The sequence below is a fragment of the Orcinus orca genome, chromosome 9, assembly GCF_937001465.1.
Source record: "Orcinus orca chromosome 9, mOrcOrc1.1, whole genome shotgun sequence".
NCBI classification, from domain to species: domain Eukaryota; kingdom Metazoa; phylum Chordata; class Mammalia; order Artiodactyla; family Delphinidae; genus Orcinus; species Orcinus orca.
The window spans coordinates 7100146-7127786 of record NC_064567.1 but is presented as its reverse complement, the minus strand read 5'-3'; the positions used below and the strand labels follow the sequence as shown (position 1 = coordinate 7127786).

The window sequence follows — 27641 nt, the reverse complement described above, 5'->3', positions numbered from 1 at the left end:
AGGGGCACGGGGCTTCCACGCTCTCTGGGCCTACCACTCTTCCTGAACCTCCATGTGTCCACCAACCCAGAAGCTACCCGAACTCTGTCCCTTTGAGTTTTTATGGAGGCTTCATTAAACAGGCAAGGTTGGTTGATTAAATAATTGGCCACCAGTGACTGAACTCCATTTCTAGCCCCTCTCCCCTCCCCAGAGGTTGGAGGTGGGTGATGGTGTCTGAAAGTTCCAACCCTCTAATCTCAAGGTTGGTTTCCTAGCAAACCAGCCCCCATCCTTAGGTGTTTTCCAGAAGTCACCTCTTAGCATAAACTCAGGTGTGGCTGAAAGGGGTTGGTTACAAATAGCAAAAAACACCCTTATCACTCTTAACCCTTAGAAAATTCCAAGGGTTTTACTTAGGAGCTCCGTGCCGGAAACAGGACAAAGAGCAAATATAAACATATTATAAATCACAATATCCCAATTTGATTGTTTAGAAAGCGAGTTTAGTCAGATATATCATAGTCCTAAAAGACTTTTAGGTGCTATTATGCCTATCACGCAGAGGCAAAAAAGAGGAAAAAATAGGCTTATAATCAGCATTAGATGTTTTATGAATTGATGAACTGGTAAAGGAATTTGGGAGAAATGCATAGAACGCAATTAAATGCCAGCCAGGGAGCACGGCAATTACCTGCGATAGTAATGTGAACTCAAGTCCACTATTTCTCAAACTCTCCAGAGAAATAGATCTAAGTGGCTAACAGAAGCCAAGCACCTAGCAAGCATCTCAGTATTCGAGCTAAGCAGGACCCTAGAAGCAGCAAAAGCCTATTCTCGAAGGGATCTTGGTCCTCCTGGTTGCATGAATTTAAGCAAGTTACTTACCTTCACCAAGTCCCTATTTCTTTATCTGTGAAACAGAGACACAGATATCCTCTTTGAAGGCACAAGGTAGATCCTCAATAACCACAAGTTGCTCAGTTTGCTCACCTCGGTCATTTAGCAGTGATCCACGAAAGCTACTTGCCAAGGAAATACAACTAGTTTAACGGCAGAGCCTAGCCTAGAGTCTGTGTTCTTTGCACAATACCCAGCTGCCAGTGGGAAGGCACCCTCTAAAATATCTTCTCCATAGCTAAATTGAGCTCTGTATTTCAGGCAGACAAATATTCTCTGAAGAGACAAAATTACTTACGGGGCACAGAGAACAATTCATCCTCTCCTTCCTTTAAGCCTGTTCAAGCAACATTTCTGCCATTTAAAAGTCCTTACTGATTACTCTAGAAGGGCATTTCCCAACCTTTTCTGACCAATAAATCCTCTGCACGGTAATTTATCTCATGGTACCCATTAGAGATTTAAAAAATAATTTTGTAAATTTTGCTTACACTATTAAATAATCTGAATACAGAAACATTTTAGATCAGAATTTTATGAATAAGGATACTCACACCGTAGCTTCTGTCTACCTATAACATCATACTGTTAAAAGATTATGAAGTTCAAAAAATAAAGATTATGAAGTTCATCTTATAGAATCTTTTATAATATTCAAAGAACAGATAATTATTTTCTCATTTAGCAAATACTATACGGTTTTTTAAAGTAATTAAAATGCATGACTTCAACAAATTTCAAAAGTAAAATGTTTGGTTTACAGGCTGCATGTATATTAGGCAAAGGGCAAGTTCACAATAAATAGTAGTTAGTTCCATTATTTGTAAGCACACAGTAGGTATTCATGTACCTATGAATAGCATACAGTGAAATTTCACTATAGGCTATGGCATCAAAGACAAATAAAAGTTGCTTTAATAATGATTGGAATTCTTTCCCTGTTTAAAGAAAATCAACTAGCTTTCTTAAATTTTTGTGTTTTGCTTATAAAGCACTTCTCAGATGGTCTTCAGTAACAAAAACCAAAGCACTAAAATGGATAAAACAGTCATGACATTTTGTCTTTCTGACACTTTTCAAACCTACTAGAAACATCTTGACATGCTATGTACGACAGCATGCATTTAGCTCGCATAAACGCAACAGAGGGATAGAGATCATCCTGAGATAAATTTGCAGAATCATTATTTTATATTCTCACTTTTTTCCATGATCAGAGTTTCTCAAGCTTTCTAACTTTAGTCAAGAGTATACTCGGGATATAAATTAAAATTGTATAATAGTACCTGACAGCAGGTAGCAAAGCTCACTGGGTGATACACAGAACAGCCGAAAAACTCACCTGAGACAGACTCTTGAAGGCTCTGCTTTAAAGGGTCGGGGTGATATTTAAATCACTATTTACTGAGTTGCTGCTGAAGAAGAGAGCCTCAAGTTTTCAGGACTCTGGCCCTAAATCAATTTCACAAAATTTTATTTCTATCTACTATGTACAGAACCCTTTTTTTTTAAAGGAAGGTACTTTTTCTTTTTAAAAAATTTATTTATTTATTTTTATTTTTTTTATTTATTTATTTTTGCTGCGTTGGGTGTATGTTGCTGCACACGGGCTTTCTCTAGTTGCGCTGAGCGAGAGCTACTCTTCGTTGCAGTGCGCGGGCTTCTCATGCGGTGGCTTCTCTTGTTGCAGAGCACGGGCTCTAGGTGCGCAGGCTTCAGTAGTTGTGGAACGCAGGCTCAGCAGTTGTGACTCACGGACTTAGTTACTCCGCGGCATGTGGGATCTTCCCAGACCACGGATCGAACCTGTGTCCCCTGCGTTGGCAGGCAGACTCTTAACCACTGGGCCACCAGGGAAGTCCCAGAACCCTTTTCTAACCTCTACCATGCAGACGTGTAAATTAGAGCTTAAAGTCAAGGGGAGAGGGAAAGAGAAAAACACAAGAGAACTGCTGGGCATTTCCCTCGAAGCAGGAGAGAAGCTGTCTAGTTTGGTTGGGAGAGGGGGATGGGGCGTTCTGAGCCAAACAGGCTAAACAGCATCTTCAGATGCTAAAATGGTATGGAAGACACTGCGGAAAGAGGACAGAGCACAGACTCTCCATGTGAGGCTTCCTGGAGACAAGTAAGAAGACCAGTTGAGCTCAACAGAGGAAAAGTAGAAGAAAACTATCAGAGGTGAGACTAGTTGAAAGAGGTAGGGCTGTTCCGTAGCCAGCCTGCAACACTAGCTTCAGGAGTTTCGCATGGAATTGATGACAGCCATGGAAGACTTGAGCTGGGCAAGGACGGGACCACCTGCAGAGGCATACGACACCCAGCAGAAGCCCAAATGCTTGCTTTTTTTTTTTTTCTCCTTTATTTAACAGGGAAAAGGAGGTATCGTGTATTACTTGAATAATGAAGAAAAACTAAAAATTATTATGGGAGTAAATTAGCTGTTGAGCAAAAGAACTGATACTCTTCAGAAATAAAACAGTCCACAAATCAAGTATATACTCTGAAAAGCCATCTGATTATATAGGAAAAAAATTACTTAACTATCAAAATAGGTAAACGAAGCCTGGCAATCTTATCATCACTTCTACATTACCAGAGTCTAAGATCAAAGTCACTTTTACTATCCCCATTTATCCTCTGAAGAAAAAAAATGTAAGAAAAATGTTAACTCACTAATAAATGAAAAGGTCCAAATTACCCAAAATGATAATTTAAAGAATTACTAAATATTATCACTTTCAAAACTAGTTAGCTTAATTTTAAAATTCCTCATGCCACACACCTAATACCATCATTATAAATAATATCCTTTTAATGTCCATGTTTCTGCAAACACAAGACATTTTGTTATACCAAGAACTAAATGATTTGTGGATTAAGAATGAATTTGTTTTCACACAATTTAACTGAATTTAAACAATTACGCTTCTAGTACTATTACCTAACTTGATCTATATATTGTCAAAAACACAAAATCAAAGTAGAAAATTAAGGAGAAAACATTTGCAACACATACATCTGACAGAGAATGTGCACCCAGAATACACAGAGACCTCTTACAACTCAATGAGGCAAACACCCCAATTTTTTAAATGGACAAAAGGCCTGACCAAAAAATGCATACAAATGGCCAATAAGCACGTGAAAAGACGTCCAACATCACTGATCACTTGGGAAATGCAAATTAAAACCACGATAAGATACTCAGCACTCGGAGGCCAGCGACTTAAATGACAGCAACACGGGACATGGGTGAAGACTCAGCAAAAATGTGGAGAAACCACAGCTCCCACATGGAAACAACTCAACCCTAACTCCACGCAAAACGGGACAATCGCTTGGTGAAATGGTCTGGCAGTTTCTCATAAAATTAAATCAATATTTACCACATGACCCCACAGTCCAACTACAAGGTATTTACCCAAGAGAAAGTAGAAGATATGTCCACAAAAGGCTTGCCCAAATGGTCACAGAGGCTTTACTAATAAGAGCCAAAATGGGACACAGACCCATCAACAGGTAAATGAAGAAAACATAGGACATTCACACAATGGAATATTACTGAGAAATAAAGAGAAACTACTGAAACAAGCAACAACATACATAAATCCCAAAAACACGCTGGATCAAAGAAGCCAGTCACAAAAATGTATATTCTGCGTAATTCCATTCATGTGAAATTCTTAAACAGGAGAAATCTGATTGGCAGTTGGGAGCATAAAAGAACTCTGAAATGATAGCAAGGTTATATCTTGATTGAGGTGACAGTTACACAGATGGTTACATTTGTCAGAACTCTTCAAACTGTACCCTTCAAATACGTGCATTTTCATGTATATAAACTACACTTCAATAAAGTTGATTTTGCACACTAAAAAATGGATACCTCTCTAGAAAGTGATTTGGCAACATCTATTAAAACTTGAAATGTGCATAATCTTGAACCAGCAATTCTCCCTATAGAAAGCCATCACACAAATGTTCAAAGCTACATAAGGATGTTCCCTCCTTGCGGGGAGAGCACAACGTCCACACAGACGGCTGGTTCACTGCATGACGGCACAGAAGCCGGCATACTGTGTTATCCCATATAACAAAACAGCCTGAGAGCTTAGAGCAGAGGGCAGAAAACTTCTGCAAACAGCCACATGGTTAAGTGCTTTGAGGCTTGGCAGGCCACATCCAGTTGCCTTGCATATTCTTTTGGGGTATGTGTTGTTGTTTTACAACTCTTTTAAGAAATGCTAAAATCATGGGTAACTCGAGGGCCTTACGAAAACAAAGAACAAACACACACACACACACCCCCCAGGCTGAGAAATCAGGGCTTTGAAGCCCAAATTCAAATCCGTACTCTACCACTAACTAGTTACCTAAGCTCTCCATCTCTTGTTATTAGTGTCTGTGTAAAATAAATGAAAGCACTTAAAACAGTGTTGACCACATAGCAAGCTTTAAAGAAATAGCAAGCTTTTAAAAATGAAACAGATCTCTGCATTGACCTAAAAAAATGTTTCATAACAAAATAACTTGATACTGTTTTTGTAAAATACATGTATTAATATATATTCATACGAATACATTGGCAAGTTTGGGAAGAATATACAGCAAACTGTTAAGGGTAGGGAATGGGGTTACAGGGATCAAGAAAGTTTTCACTATATAAACGTCTACGTTGTTTTCAGTGTTTTAAATTGAACACATATAACCTGTTTTTAATCAATACATAATTCAAAGTAAACACAAATGAAAAGCGTACGTGGCACCGTTTTCTTCACATACAGGTTCTAAGCACGTACTTAAGCTTGGGAAGTGTTTAGTTCCATGAACGAGAAAGCACATCAACTCTTACAAACAATATTAGTGCAATAACTAAGAATCACTTATCAAACAATTTGTGCCAGCTGTAGTTCTAAGGGCTTCACATGTATTAACTAATTTAATCCTCTCAACAACCTTATGGAATGAGTAGTTATCATTAGGACCACCAATTTACAGATAGGGAACTTAGACATCAAGGGCAACGTGACGTGACACAAACTGGCAATTCGGGAACTGGAACCCAAGCAACGTGACTCCAAAGACCACACTCTCAAAATCTGTACTGCCCCCAGAGCGCACACTAGTACAACTCCGGCTGAAAAGAAATCCACAAAGACATCTTTTAGTTTGTCTAGGGCATCAGATCCCATAAACCTACAATTATCTACTTCTAAATATAACTCTCTGATTGATTCAAATAAACTCACTCTTCTTGGAACCAATCTGTCTTCAATCATCCAGGAGACCAGCAGATAACACGAAGTAGATAAAATGGAGCCAAACAGAATCTAAGTTTGGATCCTGACTGCAAATTCCTAGTTGGATAATCCTGGGCAAATTCTTAACCCTCTACATCAAAGTTTCCTTATCTGTAAAGGTCTGCAGAGTGTGTTGTTGTCATTGTTAAAGTTTTTTATGGTAAAACATACATAAAATTTACCATTTTAACTATTTTTAAGCACACAATTCAGTGGCATTAGACATGCAAAACGTTGTGCAGCCATTACCACCTTCCACGTCCAGAACTTTTTCACCTTCCAAACAGCAACTCTGTCCCAATTAAACACTAACTTCCCATTCCCCTCTCCCCTCTGCCCCTGATAACCTCTTATTCTACCTTCTGTCTCTGAATTTGCCTGTTCTAGGTACCTCCTATAAATGGAATCATACAATTGTTTCCTTCTGTGTCTGGCTTATTTTCCTTAGCATAACATTGTCAAGTTTCACCCATGTTATAATATGTGTCAGTACGTCATTCCTTCAATAGCTGAACATTCCATTGTATGTATACACCATATTTTGTTTATCCAAACATCTGTTGATGAATGCAAGGTGGTTTTTACAAGAATTAAAAACAAAGCCTGTGATGTGAATGTTACCACAATAAAAACAAACAAACCAAACAAACGAATGAATGAATAAAGAATCTGGCAAATAGTAGGCTCTTTAGTATTAATGTCTTTTTTTTCACTTCATTTTTGTCATATTTTTGCACCACGTAGTGGTGCAGTGGCAAGATATAAAACAGTGCAACCATCTTAAAAATTTATCAGCTATGCCTTTTGAGATATTATTGGATTTACAAATCTACATTTATCATATGATTTTAAAAGAATGATGAAGAACATCCCAATAAATAATCTGTAATTACACTGGCACTACTTCCTTCAGTTTTAGCTTCAAAACCTACCTCAAATTATTCCAATAAAGAACTCATTAATGGTAATTAGACACCTTTCGATTAAAAGATGTACTTGCCCCTTATATTTTTGTACAATTATCAATTTCAACACAAATTAAGCAGATACTATATGCTAGGTAGCCAGATGACCCATCAAGCTTCTCTCTAGCTGCCTGAAATACCAAATATGAAAACCAATAGTTGCACCTAAAGGATATCCAATTTTCAATACCTCAGAGTGTTAATAACTAGGAGAGACCTTGGAACTTGTACATCTTGACAATTATTTTTCTTTATAACCACTGCCTCTCAAAGAGGGAGAAAAACACCTTCCAAAGTTCCTCACAACATAAATATGAATATATCCTGTTTCCTTTGCAAGTTCCTTTGTCAAATTATTTCCCTACATTTGTTGGATTTCCTTCATTCGTTCAACTATTAACACCTACTCTCTAGCAACCACCAGGTATACAAAGAAAAGTAAGACAGAGCTTCTGACTCAAGGCACTTAAGAGTGTAGTGAAGGAGTCGGAGGCACCAGCAAGTGATTACAATACAATTGGATACATGCTACAATAAAGGTGTGAACAAAGCCTTTGCAGACACAGGGAAGGCCTCTAGCAAGTGAAGCTTTCTCTGAACTTAATGAGCTGTTCCTCTCCTGCTCTCCTCCAAACTGAAGATTTCAACTGCCCATCTAGAATTCTTCATCATTCACAGAAAATGTTTTCTTCATTTGTACGGACATAAAGACTTCAAGGCAAATCCATAAATCATTTCTAATTGACCCCAAAAGACATCAGATCCGCTGAGAAGCAGATTTTTCCTTGCTGTTAGTCCTTTAAAAGCAGATCAACTTTCTTAATCACTTTTTAAGGCCAAGACAGAACCTAATTCACACTCTTTGAGCATGCCAGCTCAAAGGATGGAGGATATCCTGGAAAACCTCAGGGTGAGCTGGGGAAATGTGCCTAAAAATTTAAGCGGCCAACACAAAGATAATCACATACGTATGCATGCAAGGCAAAGCTGGTATAAAAGTATTAGAGCTTTTTTCTTTTTTTGCCTAATTACACTAAATCAACAAGTGTGTTTTTTTAATCACTGCTACTTAAACTAAACATTCTCAATTCAAATAGAAAAAATTTAAAACCAATTCCCAAAAAAAACTTTAAAAAAAATCTTGTGGCAAGTACAAAGATAGTAATTATCAAATACGGTGTACACAAGAAGGGAAAAACTGGAATTTTATATCCTAAAAGATCCAAATTTCTGCCAAAATCTGCATAACTAGTTCATCTCATAACAATGGGCAAGACTTTTTAATATATAATTACCAGCAACTAATATAAATGTAAACAATACTTAGGAACAGCACCTGGAATGTCTGTTCAGTGGTGTCCAACACTGCAAAATATGTAATGAAGACTTTTACAATGCAGTTCTTTGTCTCCATTTTTATGAAACCATAAGATAGTAGGTTGTACATTAGATCATCAGATAGAATAATGCAAATCAGACGAGTGTCTATGTGTTTCTAAATTCCTTTTCTTTGAATATGTTCACTTTCCACAAAAATCAGAATTTAAGATGCCATTTTCCTATGTGCTTCCAGGACTGTAAACATTACATTCTCTAACACACCTCCAAAAAGAGAGAATGGGATTCTTTATATCTAGGACTAGCATCCTATCTATTCCTATCTTTAGGGAATATGAAAAGAAATTAAAATATATCTTAAATACTTTCATTTTCTTGCAAATAAAATGATCAATAAACTAGTTAGGATTACACACTTGTTCTACATTTTATTCCCAAACATAAAATAATTGCTAATGGTCATGAATGAAGAGTAATGGAAAACAAACTCCAAGACCCCCCCTAGCTCCCTGGTGGTCTAACGGTTAGGATCCCACCCAATCTCAAAACCCCCTAGAAGTATAGATTACAGTCAACTGTGTCAGCATTAGTGTTTTTTAAAGATTTTTTAAAATATTGTTTTAAATGTTGTTTTATGTGACACTGAAATGCCATAAAACTAAGCTGATAATGACCTTTCAAACCCAGCAAGTAAACCCTGTAGTAAAATATGTTTAAATACCAAAGACACATCTTTATTTCCAAATGAATTTAAATTTTACAGATCCTGTGTGACAAACAAAGGAAGTTTAACTTAACTGTGGACAGCACACATTCGATTTCTTAGGCAACAAACATTTCTGCAGCCAGCCTTTTCTGACTCAACAAAGCTATTGTTCACGGAAAACAAGACCAATTAATAAGAAATTGCTAACCATACCACCTAAACACACGTTTGTCATAAACATTTTCTTGTGATCAACTCTTTCTACCATCTCATCCTCATTCATCCCCTAGGGATTTGGGGAATAATCGCTTACTAAATGACAGCTGATTTCGTTAGCACCTGTCGCCAGTCTCAGCTGTATCACACAAGTTGGCCGAAACAGCCTGTAATTTTTTTTTTAGAGATTATGATTCTTTAGAAAGTGGGGACTCACCAGGCGTGAGTTCACCAAGTTTTCCAAAATATCGTGCTTCTCATTCCTCCCATTTTTCAAAAAGTGACCCTGTGGCACCGACTTTTGGGTGGGCGGGGGGGGAGGGGTGCCACAATGACGCGGGAACTCGACGGAAAGCCCTCCGAAACGAACAAAACCGGGAAGGGGGAGAACAGCGAGACCCTTCCCTCAAACTTAACAGAAAGCCCGCCGAGAAGGCGAAGGCTGCCGGGACCGCCTGGTCCGAGCGGGTGGAGACGAGGAGCTCCGGGGCTGCTTTCCGGGGAAATGTCAGACGCGCGGCCGCTCGGAGTCCGGTCTCCGCGCGCCGTCCCGGTCCCCACGGCCCCGGCCGAGCCTGCGCCCTCACGGGGAGGGGGCGTGGAGCCGAGCCCGCCCGCTGCACCGCGGCCGCCGCTCCCCACGCCACTCTCCCGCCCGCTGTCAGGCCCCGGTGTCACTGCCCCTTCCTCGCGCCGAGCTCCCCCGAGACACAGTCCGTCCTTTGTCTGAGTGCGCACTCGGCGCCGAGGTCCCACCAACTTGTGTGCGTCCCGTCCCACCCGGGCGCTCCCGCCGCGGCGCTCCACACAAAGGAGACCGGGGCTCGGGCGGCCGGCCCGCCCCGGGCACCGGAGCGCCCCCAGCCCAACCCCGGCGCCTCCGGAGGGGCGGGCACGCGAGAGAACCCCTTCGCTTGCCCCCCGCGGCGCCCGCCCGGGCTCCCGCCTCGGGTCGCCGGGTCCGGCACTGCCCGCCCGCGGCGGTCCCGCAGGCCGGCCCGGACCCACGGCCCCTTCAGAGGGTTCTCCTCTCACCCCGCCAGCCAAAGCGGCACCCCGAGAGAGCCCGCTCGGGGCGATACCCGGACAGGCAGAGCGGCGGCGGGGATGTCCCACCACCGCCGCCGCCGCCCCTCGCCGGGCTCCAGAGCCCCGCCAGCCGGCCGGCCCGACAGCGGCGCGTTACCTGCGCCCCGCGCCCCAGCCCGCGCCGCTCCCGCGCGCCGCTCCCGCGCGCCGCCGCCGCCGCCGCTGCCGCCGCCGCCGGGGCTCCACCGCCTTCTGCGTCCCAGTGGGTGTCGGACGCTCCCGGACCGAGCGCCAAACCCGGCAGCCCAATCGCCATCGCTTTTATTTGGCCCCCCCTGTCCAACCAAGCGCCGCCCCGATTGGCGGGACGCGAGGCGGGCTCCCATCCAATCACAGGGCCCGCCGGGCTCTGAGGCGCAGAGCCAGCCCCACGCCGAGGCGCCCGCGGGACTCGGCCGGGCCGGGCTGGCGGCGCGTGCGCGCGGGCGGGCGGGCGCCGAGGGACGCCGCCGCCGGTGGAAGCGCTGCGCCGGCTCTTTGTTCTTTCGCGGAACGCACGGCGCCTTTCAGGAAGGCGGTGGGCCGGCGCGCGGGGACGAAGGGCCTCTGGAGCCCGAATCCCGGGCCGCGGGCGGGAGGCGGACAGGGCGGGGTGGCGGGAACCGGCCGGAGGGCGGGACGGCGCGCTCGCGGCTCTTGGCGGGAACCGCCGCCTCAGAGTTCCCGGGCCGGAGGGGCGGGGCGGGGCCGAAAGCCAAGTTTGAACCAGTTCAAAACTCGGGGGTGGTAACGGTTTCAACCGCTGCACTCTTTTCCCCGCGCGCGGAGCCGAGGCCCGGGCCGGCCGGCGAGCGCGCGGGAGGCGCCTGGACAGGAGGGCCCGCGGTGCCCCGTTTGCCGGCCAGATGCGCTCTGGGGCCCCGGCTCCAGCCCAGCTGGTCTCGGGCGAGGAGCCGCGAGCCTCCCGCGCTCCAGTGTGGCCAGCGTGCCGCCCCCGAGCCGAGCGGAGCGCCCTGCCCGCTACTTTTGTCTGCTGCCGCCCCTCGGCCGCTTGGCCCGCCTCGGATTCCCGGCCCGCTGGACTTTGGTTGGTCGAGCCCGCAGTGCCCTTGCCTTAGAAACCTGGCACAGAGCAGCGTCACAATTATTTCAAATTCCTCATTTAGAGCGCCTTGTTCAGACCCTTCCAGTGCTTGTAGTGCCAAGCACGTGTCAACGTTAAAAATCATTTATCAAGGATGAGTGCCGTTCACTTGCCTCGTGCTAACGCCTCTGGAAAGTATTAGGATGATTGCAACATTTTTCAAGTATTAAAAAAAAAGGATCTTGGGGTAAGCTTGTTTCAACCCAAAGGAATTAGGAATATTCTACTTCAGATACAGTCTCCACTTTTGATTTTTCTGGCAATGAAGTTAAGGTTATTACGAATTTTTTTTTTTTAATAGGATGCAGCTATAGGGCAAAGTAACCACTCACCCATATAAACTGGGATTCCATACTGGGAGTTCAGATGCGGTGCGGGGAGGATGGTCAACTAAGAACTGGATTTAAAAGCCTAACGGAATCATGTTTTTAATATTTTTAGTTACATTTTTAAATGATTAAGATTTTTAATGACTAGTTCCTCATGTGGTGATTTAACCCTTAGTTCTACCAACTTTCCTAAATCACCGTCCCATTCCTCACGTATATTCTGGACCAACTCAATGTTAAAAGTTTAGGGGAGGGAAACCAAAAGATACAGAGAAAGTACAATCATGTGCCCAAATAAAAGCAGAGTTATGAATAAATGATAAGAATAGTGCAAAAGAAAGTAGGTTATGCATCTGAGATGTAACTATAAACTAATGTAACAATTCCATCCGTCATATACCAACAGTCACCAATACCTTCGGAGTCCATGGTAAAAGGCTTCCCTCTAGACCATTAATTTACAATTACTTTTTAAACCAGCCATTTAAATCTCAAGAGTTAACTTTATCCCTAAGTCACTTATCAAATTACCGATTTTGCCTGTCCTTTATATTAAATATTAAAACAATGTGGGCATTTTTTAAAGAAAGATCAAGGAAATTACATTAGAGATTATCAGCAAATCCAGGCAATATATAAACACATCCAGCATAGTGTGAAATGCCATATAAATTGTAAGGCATTTAGAACCAAGGAATGACGTTGGATCAAGATGTTCCCCCAAAAACTCAGAAAAGGAAATTTTAGCTGGACCCTAAAGAGCATAAGATTTAGATTGATGGGGCAGTGAGGGCACTTGAGATGGGAATGAACAGGTACTCCGAGTGATTATGTGGAATCTAACTAGAGCTGAGAGCACCGGTTGTGAAAGAGAGAGCGGATTAGAAAGCCAATATTGTAATATTTATATTTACAATACACATTTATGTTAAGTATAATATGAAGGCGGACTTGGAGCAGGAAGTAGGGGTGCCAGTGGATCACAACATTGTCTTAATTCAGGGGTAACATTATCCAGTTAAGCAAGATGTTTTAGGTCACAGTGATGGCAAGAAAAAAGGCTAAATTGAAAACTGCCAAAAGGCTTCATTGCATGTGGAGGGCGTACATTATCTTGCAACTCAATTTTGTATATTCGCAAATACAGGAAAGTTGGGAGGGAGAAGAATTATTTCATTTTAGATACTAAGAAAAATTATCTGAAGATTTCCAAGCAGGGAAAGCAAGAATGTGTGTGTGTGTGTGTGAACCCCAAATTACTGAACCCCCAGATGAAGTAGAAAGCCAGGCTGAACACAAAGGTAGATGTGAAGGGTGAGAGTCACCAGTAGTAGTTATGCTACTACTAGTAGGTCATCCTGTCCTCTGTTAAAGACAGATTTACTATGAACAGTTACGGGATAAAACCAAAAGTGGAGAGTTAAACTCTGAAGTCAGGACATAGCTCTACCTTAGTCACGGCTGTTCTCCCAGGGCCTACCACTGCCTGCACACAGTGTATCATCAGGGTTTTCCAGGGGGCACAGGAGAAGGTCAAGGGCAAAATTAAGGCTGTTAGCATCACAGAACTCCCCTTTCAACCCCCTGAACGGGATTTACTTCTCACACATTCTTATATTCACTCAGCATTCAACAAGTATTACGGAGGGCTCACTATGTGAAAGCACTGTTCTAGGGTCTAGGAATACAAAGAGAACAAAAGAAAAGTCCCTGCCTTGGTGGAGCTGATAGTCTAGTGGAGAGAAACAAACAATAAACAAATTATACGGCATATGAGTGATAGTAAATAAAACGGGGAAACACGTAGCATGGAAGGAGGGAAGCGTTGAATGTAAATGCTGCAATTTTGAAATAGCTTACGGAAGGCCACACTGAGAAGGTGACATTTGATGGAAAACTTGGAGGTGAAGGAGCACCTCCTAAGATGTTCAAAGAGGAGGGGATGGCAAGTGTCTGGGCCTGAGGTGGGAGCCTGCCTGGTGCTCTAGGGGGAGGGGGAGACGGGTGGGAGGTGAGGGGGCACAGGCAGATCTCGCGCCTTGCGGGCCGTTGTTAGGACTTGACTTTTTACTTCAGTGAGACGATTTGGAGCAGAAAGGTGATTGGATGATTTAAACGAGATCACTCTGGCTGCTGTGTTGAGAGTAGCCTGAAGTGGAGCAAGGGCCAAATCAGAGAGCAGTTAGGGGTCTATCGTAATAACCCAGGCAAGAAATGACTGTGACTGGGAAGCTAAGTGGTGACAGTGGAGCTGGCAGGCTGTAGTTAGATCCTGGGTGTGTCTCGCAGGTACAGGCAGTAGGAGCGGGATAGGGATATGGGGGTGGAGGTTTGGAGATCAGAGTTTAGTTTGGGACACAGTAAGTTTAAGATGCCTGTTTTCAACCAAGTCGAGCTATCAAGAGGTTGGTAAGTTATTGATGGGAGGAAAACTTGTCCTCTACCAATTTAGGACCTAGTTATCAGTGCCAGCAAATTAATTCACAGCAGAGTGACAGGATAAACTTTCGTTTATTATGCCTGCAGGAGTACTTCTACAGAGAGACTAGCTCCCCAAACAGCAAGAGGTCAATGTTTATATACCAGCTTAATAAAGGGCGGGGGAACAGGGGAGGTTTAAGCCTTCCAAGGATGGAACATTCTGATGAGGCTTGTTTAAATGACTTTTTTTTTCTTCTGGAATGTCCCAGTGCCTGAGATAGGTCACCTCCCTGACGGGAGACTTGCTGGGGAGGGCAGGTAGCTGACTCTGTGAAGCTCTCACTTCAGTCAGATAAGGGGAGTCCAATAAGTTCTTTCAGCATGTTAGAGCTGAGGTGTTCGCACTTTAGGGTCATCTTTATACCATTTCTGTTATAAAAAAAAATTGTTATAGGAGTCTGGACTTAGGGGAGAAGTTGTGACTAGGAATGTCAGTTTGGGAATCATCAGCATATAAATGGTGGTTAAAACCAAGGGAATAGGGGTAGACAGAAAAGAAGTTGAAGGTACTCTACCGTGACGTTTGTGGCAATGAGGAGAAACCAATAAAGACAGAGGGAACGACCAGCCAAGTGGGAAAGTGTGGCATCCTGGGAGCCAAGGGGAGGAGGTGTTTCAAAGAGGAGAGTAATCCTTGCACAATAAGTAAGATGTCCAAGACTTAACCCTCGGATTTAACAACATGGAGAGCATTGGTGACCTTGATAGCACACTTTCAGTAGACTGGTTGGAGTGGATTTCATAGTGAATGAAGATTGGAAATAGCAATTGTAGCCAACTCTCTCAAGAGTTTTACTACAGAAGTAGAGAAAATATAGCTGGAACAGTAAGTGCGATCGAGAGAAAGATTTTAAGATCATTAAGAGAAATAACATACCACGTTGGTATTCTGATGAAAGATCTAGTGGAGATGGGAAAACTGGTGATTCAGGAAAGAAAGCATATTGCTGGAACAACATCTGGTGTGTTAGGAGGCATGGACTCCAGACCCTGAACAGGTGAAAAGAGATGGGTCCTGGAGCCTGTCAGCACCCTAGCAAAGACTGACCTTTGCTAGGTAATGGCCAGGAGAGAAGGTAGACTACCTGGACACAAATGCAGGTACATGGGTACATTTGGTAGGCGTTTACATCTGATTGCAACAGACACCCATCGGTAATTACCTGACTGAGAATGGGTAGTGTGTAAATGAGTATGCAGTTTGTCAGGGCAAAAAAATGTTTAGACCATTATATTCCAGCATCACATTTTTATCAACTCTCCCTTTTTGGTCTTAAAATAATTTCTCAGTCCTAATAGAGATAGAAAACTGATTATTTGGGTTTTAGACATAGAGAATACAGAGCAAAAGCAAAACATCTAAAAGTTTTGGAGGACAAATGAAGAGCTATAGGATATAAAATTTGGCTAAGAGGTTTGAGCTTGTCAACAGAGGAGTAGCAACTGAAGGCCCGAGAAGGGATGAACTCTCGTAAAGAACGAGAGCGGCCTTATACTGCAGGCTGGAAAACACCCAGGGCTGGGGCCAGGAAACGTGTGGCATGTAGAGAAAGCTTAATTAAAAATTATAGCATTGGGCTTCCCTGGTGGCGCAGTGGTTGGGAGTCCGCCTGCCGATGCAGGGGACATGGGTTCGTGCCCCTAGCCGGGAAGATCCGACATGCCGCCGAGCGGCTGGGCCCGTGAGCCATGGCCACTGAGCCTGCGCGTCCGGAGCCTGTGCTCCGCAGCGGGAGAGGCCACAACAGTGAGAGGCCCGCGTACCGCAAAAAAAAAAAAAAAAATTATAGCATAGTTTGGTCCTGATTTAAATTAGCCTGACCTTTTAAGAAAAAGGTTGAAATAGTCACCTCTAGAAAGCCAAAGGGGGCTGTGATAGGCAGCCTCTAAAATGCTCCCAGGTGTTACCGCCTCTTGATCTTCACAGCTTTGTGTAATCTCCCCTTGAATGTGGCTGGATCCACTGGCTGATTCACTTCTAATTAATAGAATACGCCCACATGAGTAATGGGATGTCATTTCTGAAATTAGGACCTACCCCCCACCTCTTTCTCCCTCTTTCTCTCCCTCATCTCTTGCTCTGGATGAAACAAGCTGTCATCAGTTTTATCCCTTACACCTCCACCACCCTTAATTCCAGCCATGTTGTACTACCCACTTTCCCAAACACAAATTCAGCGAAATTGATCAGGATGTTACCATTTTACTTTGACTTTTAAAAGAGAAATTTGATCAAGTCAAATGAATAGATTAAAATAGATTTCAACATTTAGGCAATCTAGAAATTATCTGAGAGTTTTAAAGGAATCCAAGTGTGAAACTGAGGGATGCTTGGCCAAAATAGTGTTACAAATGACCCCTGGGCAGAATATCATTTTACAAATGGGACACTTGTCCTACAAAGGATTACTGAGGATTTGGGGAAGCTGAGAACTGATGAATCTTACCATGACTTTGAACTATAATGGGAGAAATGATCAATAAAGACTAAAATATATTATATGAAAGAGAACATGGTTTTAGCAAAGGATAAGAGCTGGAAAGGAAAAAATAAAATTGATTACATGATGGCATACATAGATACTCCAAAATAATCTTCAAAGTATTAGAATTCATGAATGAAGTTAGCAAGGTCACTGGGTACAAGGCTAGTTTACAAAAATCAATTTCTATATACCAGCAATAAACAAAGAGGAAATTAAACTTTTAAAGTAAAACCATTTACCTTTTGAAAAACATCAAATACCTAATAATAAATCTGATGAAAAATGCACATGACCTATATCCTGAATATTACAAAATGATACTGGGAAAAACTTTTAAAAGACTTAAGTAAATAGGGGGAATGTCATTTTTGTGATTTAGAAGATGCCTAGATTCAACACAATGCCAATCAGAATCCCAGGAGGGTTCATGGGTGTGTGGGTGTGTGTGTGTGTGTGTGTGTGTGTGTGTGTGTGTAAATTGACAAGTTGATTCTGAAACATATGTGAAATGCAAAAGGCGGAGAAGACCCAAGACAATCTTGAAGAAGAAGAATGAAGCTGGGAGACTTCATGACCAGATATCAAAACCTAGCTTTTTAAAGCTATGGTCATTAAGACAGTGATATTAACACAAAGATGGACAAATGGACCCATGGGAAACAAAATGGAGAGCCCAGAAATACACCCATACCTATATGGTTACCTGATTTATAACAGAGGTGACCTGGCAGCTCAGTGGAGAAAGGAGAGTCTTTTCAACAATTGGTCCTGGATATCCTTATGGGGAAAAAAAAAATCTTCGCCTCTACCTCTTACCAGATGGGTTACTGATTTAAATGTGGAAGAAAACGCAGAGAAATATCTTTATGATCTTGCAGTAGGCGTAAAGTGCTTAAACAGGATGCAAAAAGTGTTCACCAGGGCTTCCCTGGTGGCGCAGTGGTTGAGAGTCCGCCTGCCGATGCAGGGGACACGGGATCGTGCCCCGGTCCGGGAGGATCCCACATGCTGCGGAGCGGCTGGGCCCGTGAGCCATGGCCGCTGAGCCTGCGCGTACGGAGCCTGTGCTCTGCAACGGGAGAGGCCACAGCAGTGAGAGGCCCGCGTACAGCAAAAAAAAAAAAAAAAAAAAAAAAATGCTCACCATAAAGAAAAAAAATGATAAATTGAACTACATTAAGAACTTCTATCCTTCAAAAGACACCATTACGATACTGCAAAGGCAGGCCAAAGAAGAAATCCACAATACTCATATCTGGCAAAAGACTTGTAATTAGATTATGCAAAGAACTCCTAGGGACTTCCCTGGAGGTGCAGTGGTTAAGACTTCACCTTCCAATGCAGGGGGTGCAGGTTTGATCCCTGGTCAGGGAGCTAAGATCTCACATGCCTCATGGCCAAAAAACCAAAACAGAAGCAGGGACTTCCCTAGTGGTCCAGTGGGTAAGACTCCACGCTCCCAATGCAGTGGGGGCGGATTCGATCCCTGGTCAGGGAACTAGATCAGCAAGCTTGCTGCAACTAAGAGCAACTAAAGAGTCCACACACCGCAACTAAGAAGTCGGCACACCTAAGCTAAGAAGTTGGCATGCTGCAACTAAAGATCCCGCATGCCGCAACTAAGACCCGGTGCAACCAAAATAAATAAATAAATAAATAAATAAAAACAGAAGCAATACTGTAACAAAAAAAAAATTCAACACAGACTTTAAAAATGGTCCACATCAAAAAAATCTTAAAAAAGAACTCCTCTAAAACAGTTTGAAAAAGAAGACAAAATATTAGGAAGTGGTCAAATACAATGCACCTTAAACTGGCACTCTGAAAGAGTCAATGTACAAATGTCTAATAAGTATAGTGCTCAATAGTATAAGTATAGTATAAGTGCTCAATTTCACTAGTTATTAGAGAAATGCAAATAAAACCATAACGCAATACCACTACATACATACCAGAATAGCTAAAACAAACAAAATAAAATACAGAAGATACCAAGGGTTAGCAAGAATGTGAAACAATGAAAATTCTTATACACTGCTAATAGGACTATGAATTGGTACAACCACTTTGGAAAATTGAGAAGAGGTAGTGGCTACTGAACTTGAACAAATATTGAATACTCGGTAACTTAGCAACTCTACTCCGAGGTCTAGATCTAGCAGGTATGTTTATGTGTATGTATACTTACCAAGAATATACTTTCTTGAACACATGTATGAGCATGTTCAAAAGAGCAGTATTCCTAATAGCCACAAACTGGAAACATCTAAATGCCCATCAACAGTAGAATGAATAAATTGTGGTCAGTTCCCAGAATGGAATACCCCACAACAGTGCAAAGGAACAATCTACAGCTACGTAGAACAATGTGAATAAATCTGATCAACATAACAATTGAGTGAAAGAAGTCAGAAAGAAAGAATATGTAGCATATGATTTTGTTTATTTAAAATTCCTTAACAAGCAAAACTGACCTGTGATGTTACAAGTCAGGAGAGTTGGTTATCCCTGGTGAGGCTAGTGACTGGGGAGAACGTGAGGGCCATTTCTGGGGTGCTGAGGATGTTCTCCTCCTTGATCTGAGTGCTGGGTAAACAGGTGCATTTTCTTGGTGAAAATTATTTAAGCTATTTCTATTTGTATGTTATACTTCAATAATAAGTTTTTTTCACTTTGGGGTTTTTTTTTAAGATCGAGGAGAAGAGAAAGAGCCAGCAAAGAAGACTGAAGGGGGTGCACGATGACAAAGGAGGAAAACCAGAGTGTCGTGTCCCAAAAGCCACATGAAAATAGTCTGTGAAGAAGGAAGAGGTATACCCATAATATATGAAGAACTCTTAACAACTCAACAATAAAAAGGTGGATATCCCAAATGTATAAACAATAAAAAGACAAATAGATAAAGGATTTGAATAGGCATTTCTCCAAGGAAGATATGTGAATGGCTAACAAGCACATGAAAAGATGCTTAACATCATTAGTCATTAAGGAAATGCAAATCAAAACCACCACTTCTCACCCACTAGGATGGCAATGATCAAAAAGCCAGACAATATCAGGTGTTAGTAAGGATGTAGAGGGATTGGAACCCTCAGACATTGCTGGTGAACTGTAAAATGGCGCAGCACTTTGGAAAACAGTCTGGCAGTTCTGCAAAATGTAAAACAGAAAGCGTTACCATATGAACCAGCAGTTGCGTTCCTAAAACTATTTCATTTCAACGAAGAGAAATGAAAACATAGAGCCACACAAAACCTTGTACATGAACATTCATAGCAGCGTCATTCATAATAGCCAAAAAGTAAAAAAAACAACCCAAATGTCCACCAACTGATGAAAGGATAAACCAAACGTGGTATATGGATACAATGGAATATTATTCGGCAGTAAAAGGGAATGAAGTACTAATACATGCTACAACAGGGGTGAACCTCAAAAACATGGTAAGGGGAAGAAACAACACAAAAGGCCACATATTGTATGGGGCCATTTATATCTAATGTCTAGAATGTGCAAATCTAGAGAGACAGAGGTAGAATAGCTGTTGCCTGGGACTGGAGGGGAGGAGAGGGTGGGGAGAGACAGGAGGAGTGACTGCTAAATTATACAAGGTTTCCTGGGGGATGATGGAAATGCTCTAAAGTTAGATTATGATGATGGTGGTACAACTCTGTAAATATACTAAAAACCACTGAATTGTATAGTTTCAAAGAGTGAACTTTATGGTGTGTAAATCACATCTCAAAGTCATTTTTAAAAAAGAAGGAAGTGGTGATTACTCAGGAGAACTTGCTTTGACATCCCCACCCACCAAAAGATCCTACTTCCAGAGAAAGGATATTTGCTCAGATGGAAAGTTCCAGATAACTTATTTAGGGATAAAATAAATCCTCTATGCATTAAAAAAGAAGACCTCTGAACCATTGGTCAAAGCCTCAGGAAAGGTCCCCCAGGGAGTCAGTTGCTTGAAAATCAGGGCTTTAGGTCCCCAAAGGCAGCAAAACATTACTTGTCCTAGCGTCAGGCTTAAAAACGAGAATAAGGTCTTCCCTGGTGGCGCAGTGGTTCAGAATCCGCCTGCCAATGCAGGGACCACGGGTTCGAGCCCTGGTCTGGGAAGATCCCACATTCCGCGGAGCAACTAAGCCCACGTGCCACAGCTACTGAGCCTGCGCTCTAGAGCCCGCGAGCCACAGCTACTGAAGCCTGCGTGCATATATAGTCCGTGCTCCGCAACAAGATAAGCCACCGCAATGAGAAGCCCGTGCACCACAACGAAGAGTAGCCCCCGCTCACCACAACTAGAGAAAGCCCGCGCGCAGCAACAAACACCCAAAGCAGCCAAAAATAAATTAATTAAATTAATAAATAAAATTTTAAAATGGGAATAAAAAGCTTTGAGGTGTCCACAAAAGGAAATACTGCAAGCACTTTTGATCACCGCACCTAAAAGGATTAGAGAGGGAGAGGGGCAGATGGGTGTTGGAAAGGGAAAAGAGAAGAAATTCTGCTGAATAAAGACAGCATCAGAACACTTGAGGCTAAAAACGCAAAAGTTGAGAAGCGACTCAGGTGTTCGGATTCTCTGAAAACGTATGCAATCTGGATAAAGTGAATCCAGGTTTTCTCATTGAATCCCAAGATGTTTCAATTAAAAAGTACTGCTTGCATTCTCTATAATGTACAATGAAAACAATTAAGAATGACTTCATTTGGTAAGTAACAAGCTAAGGAACTCATTATGTAAAAATACGGCATAATTAGACAAACATAAAAGAGTTTAAAATGTTTGCATAAATGTTTAAAAGTCTGAATCATACGCGACAATTTATTTATTCACTCAAAATACATCTACTTAATGTTTGCTTTGGTCCATGCCCTGCAGGAGTATAGCCAGGGGAGGGACACAGAGAAGGATTCCTCAAGAAAGCAAGAGGAAAGCAAGGGAGGGAGGGAAGGAAGGATGGAGGGCTGTGGGGCTCGGAGCCAAGGAGCACAGTTAGCAATGACGAGGGGAGAAGATGTTCAGGTGGGCAGCGAGGCAACCCAGACCTCCTGATCCCAAGAGCAGAGTGACGTGGGTCCTTTCAGCAGCCCATTCCCATGACTGGTGGGGTTTGGGTGGGGGAAGGTTAATTTCCTTGGCCTCTAGAGGTGTCATCGTCTAGGATCTCAGAAGCAGGGTGTGTGACCAGGATCCTGCCTCAGGACCAGGCTCAGTGATTCCTGAGTCTGGGGTGGGCAAGCTCCAACTCTTTGGCTAATAAATCTTCCCGATAACAAGATCCTACACCTGATTTCTTCCACTGTTCCAAGTCCAGGGTGGAACCCTCCTCAAACCCTTGCGCATTCTTAGTGGGTGTGAGCTGCAAGGTTCCCTCCAGCACCTGCGGTCCGGTGGGCAGTGCTGCTGCACATGCACGTGCTAACATAACCAGAGCTTTTGAAGCTCTGGTTCTGTACAAGTTCCATGGCAATCTTTTGACGTGTTGCTTTGCAATTCTCCGTGTTCTGCTGACTGTTGACTAAATGCTTATTCCTCCCATTCAAAGAGGAGCATGTTCCAAATCAATATCTTTAATATAAGAGACGTTCCAACTGCAGAAATTTATCCCTAACTTGAGGAGAAAATATTTTCCCACTGATGAAATTTATCAAACTGGTGTATAATATTCTGGGAAGAAAAACAGTAGCAGTGATAAAACTTCAGCTGGGAACCATATGTTTCAAAAAGCAACCATTTTAAACTAAGGGCAGTATATCTGTGATAGAGCAGGTTCATTCCGCAGTGTTGTCACATCTGTACCACCTGTGAAGTTTTTGCAAAAAAAATCACTGAACTTGGAATATTGCACTGGAAATAGACCTCATAAGTTACTTTTCAAATACTTTCCTACAAAGATTATCCTAGGGTAATCTTAAAAGAATGGCCCATTGCTCAATAGTTTATTATCTTATAAATATAAAAGAGTGCATAACAGTCAGCGCACACTGGCAGAAACTTCTCAGTAAAGACATCCATTGTGCCCATAATTTTACTATTTTTCATACCTTATATATTTGACAAGGCAATGTCTTTTAAAGTAGGCTGGGTTCTCACAGAAAATGGTGAGATTATTAAATTTTTTCTAAGGTGCAAGCTACACCAGCCGACCTGCAAACGTGTGAGTGACAACATCATTGCCGTTTAAGCAACTGAGTTTTAGAGGGGTTTGTTATACAGCAAAATCTAACTGATGAACTTCCGACCCTTCACCTTTGGTGAACTGTAGATAAAGCTTTTTAAAAATAATCCACAAATATATATATACGAATGGATACATATGAATTAATGTTTAAGTTTATATAAATAGCATAGAAATACATGTGACTAAATTTCCTGGAGGAGAATGTGCTAACTTAATTCAGTGGCTTTTTCCTTCCTCAAATTTTCCAAGGGACTTATATGTCAAAATGGTTTTAACAGAATATAAAAAAATAAAACAAACAAAAATTCAAACCTTCATTAGTAGATTTGTCTTTTATGTTAGTATGTAGGCCATATGATGAAATAGCACAAACATTTATTGAGATAGAGATATTTAGAACAAAAAAGCATGGATACTTAAAATTAATTCCCACTTTAGTTGAAAGTAGAGATGTAGTCTCTGCCTATATAATTACTTCTGTTCATTGATTATGGTATTATTGACCAAAAATAAGGTAACACCCACCATTCTTCATATCAGGAAGAATACTGTTTAAGTTCAGAGGATCATTTATTTCACTCCTGAATTTCCCACGTTTCCTGCATGTATATTGAGAAGGCTAGCTTATTAATAGGGTTAGTGTCATCCAATGAAAACAACATCTAGCTACTAGTGGTACATTTTGAACAGGCAGAATCAGTTGATTATATTTTAAGCTGAAAAAGATTATTCGCTTTACCCACTGAGGTATATTTGGATGCAAGTAGCAGAAACCCTAACTATAGGTTAAGCCAGAAGAATGTTTCTTACTTAAGAAACTCAAAGACAGTCCATATCAGGATTGACCTGCCAACTTACCAATGTCATTAAAGACCCAGACTCTTTCTGTCTCTCCATTTTGCATATTGGCCTATTATCCCCATGCACATCACCTCAAGGTTACAAGATGGCTGTGGAAGTTCCAACTATCACAGGCAAGTTCAAGGCCAAAAGAAAGGGGACGGGGCTGAGGCAGCCACTTCTTTCTTATGTATAAAGAAAGCAAGAACTCTCCAAAAGCTTCCCTGCAGCCTTCCTCTTGCATCTCATTGGCAAGAAATGGAACACATGCTGACGACACCCTCACTGAAAGGGAGGCTGAGAAGTTGACAGTCTAATGGAAGAGGATGGGATTGTCCTGACTGGTTTGGCAATGTCATGAGTCATCCTCCCAGGCTAGGCCCAGTGTCACCCTGAGCAAAATCGGGGTTCTATTGGCAGAAAGAAGGGAAGACAAACAGCATCCCCACATTGTCTTGCTGTCCTTACATCCCTCGTCTTCTCGACCCAATGGATGCAGGAAAGAAGAAGACACGGAATTGTGGTTTTACTATTGTGGTTTTTTTTTTTTTCTTGGCAGGGCAACCTGAATCCCTTTGAGCATCTAAGCAACAGATACTGCCCCACCCTCAGAATTTCCAAATAGGGCATTTCAGGGAGTGCCCAGAGCCCCTGAGGCCCATCCGTGGGTGACTAAGTTGAGAAATCCACCCACAGTCTTTCAACTTGGTCCCCCCACATTATACAGCTTCTGGGCTCCACTCTGCTCTTTCAAGTATGGTTGTGTTGTGGGTACGATGGTTGCTGATTCTGAATGTAGCAGTATCTCCTCTCTCCGTAACTAAGTTTGCAACTGAGGAAAATGGACAATGTCTAAAATGGCATAACAAGAAAACTTAAATTTTCACTCTTTTCAAGGTCCATTATGTTAAAAATAAACAGACCAAACGTTAAACTGAGTTCCTACTTCAAAGCATTATCATTATTAAGCATCTAAGTGCAAAATATTACACACGGGGAACTGCATGTGGCTGGCGGCTGCTGCTAAGAATCTATAATCTGAGACAATCCGGTGATTATCTCATTTGGGTCATGGGGGAGGGGCATGAATAATGTTATTAAGTCATTAAATAATACCTGATGACTTTAAGAAGTATAAACTGTTTTGAAAATACAAAGTTCTAGATCAGTTGTTAAGTCCTGACTCCATGCTCCAACAAGTAAAATCAGAGATCGCCAATGATGCCCAAAATCACATCTGAAACTCTAGGAAAACAGAATACTGAAGAAGCTTTCTTAAGTTAAGATGTAACTGACATACAACATTGTATTAGTTTTATACAACAACATAATGGTTTGATATATGCACATATTGCCTGCATACGCTTTGGTTATAAAATAAGAACATTGATTTCCTTGTGTGGCTCATGGAATCAGAAGCCTTCCTTTGTAGTCACACCTTGTAACAGTGTGAGACAGATTTCTAATAATAATAAAATGATGATTCAGGGCTTCCCTGGTGGCGTAGTGGTTGAGAGTCCGCCTGCCTATGCAGGGGACACGGGTTCGTGCCCCGTGCCCCGTGAGCCATGGCCGCTGAGCCTGCACGTCCGGAGCCTGTGCTCCGCAACGGGAGAGGCCACAGCAGTGAGAGGCCCGCATACCACAAAAACAAACAAAAAAAAAACAAAAGATGATTCAAAATTCTTCGGCATTCCATACACCTGAAACTAACACAACATTGTAAATCAACTATACTGCAATAATAAAAAAAAAATTCTTAGGCATTCTTAGCCAGAGAAAAAGGGACATATAGAGACTAGAACAGAAAAGTGTAGAGGAAAGGTGAATCTTTTTTGCTTTTTCCTTACTAGATTGGAAGAATTGGCTTTTCCATTTTATTTCCTTCTTTGTCAGTGCAATAAAGTGGTATCATGTGCAACTTTATGCTTTTTTTTTTTTTTTTTTTTAAATCTAAGCTTCTGGTTCAACTTATCACACTTCCTAACAGCAGACATTCTCTACAGGTCCTCTTGTTCTCTGCGGGATTCTGTACTTTGTACTAGTTCCGATTTTGTGGAGACCTGAATCATTCTGTAAGCAGTTATGAAATATCTCCTGTAGAGTCATGGCCCAGGACAGATGGAGGAATTAACTCAAAGAAGAAAAGCGCACTCTGAGCAACCTTATTTTCTGGCAGACAGCCGTCGCCGTGATCTCAGGGATCAGTTCCTCCCCCTGGTCCACGAATCAGCCGGCACAGCCTCGGTTCCATCAAGAGAGGGTCTGGGCTCCGGTTTCAGCCCTGTGGCCGTAAGATCCTATTTCCTCCGTGTCTGAGCCCAGTGATCTGAAGCAGATGCTTGTTGGAGGCTGCTTGCAATTCAACCTTCCTTCAGCCCCTTATCATCTCCTTCTAGCTCCATACCCCTGTCCCAAGTTGTCCTAGAGTTGAGATAAATAACCCCAACCTTTACAGAGCTTCTTAAGGGTGGGGAAAAAAGGCTGGGTTTCAAGGAAAACGGGATAAAATTTCTCCCTGAACATAACCCAGAGTACGGAGACTTTACATCTACTTTCTTTTCTTTTTTTTCCCATCTATGCTTTCTTTTCCCCTTTTTTAAACACAAACTTATAGCAGAAACCTGCCATTCTAGTATGTAATTTAAAATCTATTTTACTCTAGTATTAAAGATGTCCCATATAAGAGAGCTTATCGTTCATTTCATGAAAATTTATTTCCATACATACGAACTAACAATTTCAAAGACGCCAATGCGTATAAAATTAATAAACCTGAATGCTGCTTGATAGCACGACCGTGGTGAAATCTACAAATTGAAATCACAGTTACAGCCCAAATATATTCACGTTTTAAAACTAGGTGGCTTTCCTAATCAAATGTTTGCGGTGTCGTTAGCACTCTTGGTACGGGGTTGAGGTGTAAGAGCAAGTTCAGACGTCCTTAGGGCATCTGAGTTAAGACAACAGCAGAGGGTCTAGATGTGGGTCCATGGAACTGTCCTGGTGATGGACCAGAGTGGGCAAGATTCAGAGTAACCCAGGATGACCTGGGCTCTTGCATCAGAGAAGAGAGAGAGGGGGAAACCAGCAACTATTAAGTGCCTGATACCTGCCAAGCGTTTAGATACATCAATTCATTTAATCTTCATGTTTCATATATGACGGAGGGAGGTTTTCCCTTTTACGGATGTGGAAGCTGAGTTCTCTGGGAACTCCTTGGTCAGCAATCTTTGTCCCATAAGCCACCTGATGGCATAGGTCCTATTTATCTTACTCTACGTTTTTCCATTGTTTCGCATTGTGCCTCATCTAGAGAAGGCATTTATTTAATACTTGTTGAATAAGAAGCCTCCCCTGTCTTCCTGGTGAGGCCCATCCCTTAGAGCAGAACTCGCTAGACTTTAATAAGTCCTTAACTAATTAAGGGTGTTTTCTATTTCCTTTGAGGCAGGGGATCATCCCTAAGCCTCTAGTTCCCTGATACAAATCAGGACCACATGCTGCGGCCACATGTGTGTCTCAGTCCGGGTGCTCATATCCATGAGAGGCTCTTGGGGTCAGGTTCCGGGGTCCACAGTCCATGCCCCAGAGTTGGTATCTGGAGTTTTCTTCATCAGGTTTCTCCAAACAAAGCAAGCACATGACCTGTAGCATCTTTCCTCTATTCGACTTACTGCCCTCCCCAGCCAGGTATCTTAATAATATTGTGTCCTGTGTCCCCAGGAACATTTGATAAG

The 27641-nt window shown here is 42.3% G+C and overlaps 1 protein-coding gene and 1 long non-coding RNA gene across 8 annotated transcripts in view; both read right to left on the bottom strand.

Moving 5' to 3' along the window:
• The window catches only part of EZH2 (enhancer of zeste 2 polycomb repressive complex 2 subunit), a 60485-nt gene extending 49757 nt beyond the window's left edge, over positions 1-10728 (bottom strand). For 5 of the 7 annotated variants that reach the window (XM_004283647.4, XM_004283648.4, XM_049714718.1 and 2 more), the window contains exon 1: positions 10591-10728. The gene's annotated coding sequence lies outside the window, so the exon portion shown is untranslated. Of the gene's footprint in view, positions 1-9621; positions 9736-10439; positions 10561-10590 lie in introns of those variants that run through there. The other 2 variants (XM_049714717.1, XM_033412646.2) reach the window with 2 other exon arrangements.
• Positions 10729-14400: 3672 nt separating this feature from the next.
• LOC117198088 (uncharacterized) lies at positions 14401-24151 on the bottom strand. Its single transcript, XR_004479026.1, has 2 exons — positions 23920-24151; positions 14401-14756 (listed from the first exon to the last, which is right to left on the bottom strand). It is a non-coding gene; the product is annotated as an uncharacterized LOC117198088 (long non-coding RNA).
• Positions 24152-27641: the final 3490 nt, after the last annotated feature.